Here is a 1,860-nt window from a genome sequence, read left to right on the forward strand (position 1 = left end):
TTTTCTTCTAGGGTGAGTTGAGTGTGATCAGCTTTCTTTTTACCTATTCCTAGTTTTAGTTTTAAGTTCTCAGACCTAAGTTCTAGGACACTGGTGTCAAGTTCAAGAACCTGGTTCTTCAACTCAGCATTTTTACTATCACTCTCATTAGCCCTAGATTCTAGAATTTTGCACCTGGCTTTTAGGATAACACATTCCCTAGACAGATCTTCCTTCTCATTGTTAATTATCTCAGACTCATCAATGAAGTCTAGCAATAGGTCAGACAACCTTTCTTTAGACAGGAATTTAATCTTGTCTTTGAGATGAAGGACACTTACCTCTTGTTCATCATCTGATTCTCTGATGGCCATAAGTGCTTGTTCGTCTCCAGCTTCATCTTCTGAGTCCTCATCTGATGTTTCTTCCCAAGCAGCAACCATAGCCTTTGTTGATCCTTTGTTCCTTTTAGGTTGGACCTGTTCCTTCTTCCTATTCCTTCGTTCAGCCCTTTCCTTCTTCCACTCGATTTCCCATTGAGGACAGTTCTTGATCATGTGATCAGTCTTACCACATTTATAGCAACCCTCATTGGTCTGTTTCTCAGGAATCCTTGGTTTGTTGAAGGTTGTACCTCTTGAAGAACCCTTTCCTCTCATCAGGTACTTTTTGAAATCTCTAGTGATCATGGCTACTTCATCATCCTCCAGATCTGCACCTTCAGCTATTCTGAGAGCCAGACTTCTTTCCTTCTTGGGTACATCCATTTTCATGGTTTGCCTTCTTAGTTCATAGGCAGTGAGGTTTCCAATCAGTTCATCTAGCTTGGGGGTAGCAATGTTCTTTGATTCCTGAATAGCAGTGATTTTGCTTTCCCAAGTCACTGGTAAGACTCTTGTCAAGATTTTCTCAACCTTGTCTTCTTCAAGGATAATTCTCCCAAGAGATTTTAGTTCATTTGTTAGTGTTGTGAACCTTGTGTACATCTCCTGGACAGATTCTCCTTCCTTCATACTGAAGTTCTCATATTGAGAGTATAGCAGTGTTCCTCTTGATCTTTTTATTTGAGGAGTTCCTTCATGAGCCACTTGTAAAGTGTCCCATATTTACTTTGCAATAGTATAGCTTTGAATCCTGCTGTACTCGTCTGGACCCAGTCCACACACAAGCCATTTCTTCGCCTTGGCATTCTTCTCTCATTTCTTTAAATCTTCAGCAGTGCAGTCAGCTCTTGTCTTTGGCACATCAACTCCTTCTCATTCTTCTTTGTAGTTGCCAAGGGACCATCAGTGACTATGTCCCAGAGTTCATAGTCTTCTCCTATGATGTGATCTCTCATCCTGTTCTTCCACCAAGAATAGTACTGACCATTGAAGAGTGGAGGCCTAGCAGTGGATTGCCCTTCCCAGTTTCCAGGTGGTGCACTCATCTTGATCTTTTCCTAAGGTGTTAGCCTCTTCAAGGATAACCCGCTCTGATAGCAATTGATGTTTTAAACGTTAATGCCACGCAAGAGCGGGGGGTGATTTGTGTGGTAACCAATTTTTGCTTAACTACTCTATAGAAGAACCTGGTTCTTCTAGGTGTTCCAACTACTACTGTTTGCGGAATAATAAATACTGAAAGTAAAGAACACAGAGATTTTTACGTGGAAAACACCTGGCTCAAAAGGTGAAAAAACCACGACCTACTACTCAGTAGGATTTTCCCAAACTTCCACTAAAATCACTGAGCCAAAACAACATTTACAAAACTCTTTGTAAACCTAAGGATTAACTTTAATCCCGTTGTAGCACACAGCCCCAACTGTTGCGACAACTTCAAGTTAGCTATAACTTGAACACTCTAAGTACCTAATACAATTGCTTCTATGAAAGCTGA

This window comes from Nicotiana attenuata, unplaced genomic scaffold (genome assembly GCF_001879085.1).
Source record: "Nicotiana attenuata strain UT unplaced genomic scaffold, NIATTr2, whole genome shotgun sequence".
NCBI classification, from domain to species: domain Eukaryota; kingdom Viridiplantae; phylum Streptophyta; class Magnoliopsida; order Solanales; family Solanaceae; genus Nicotiana; species Nicotiana attenuata.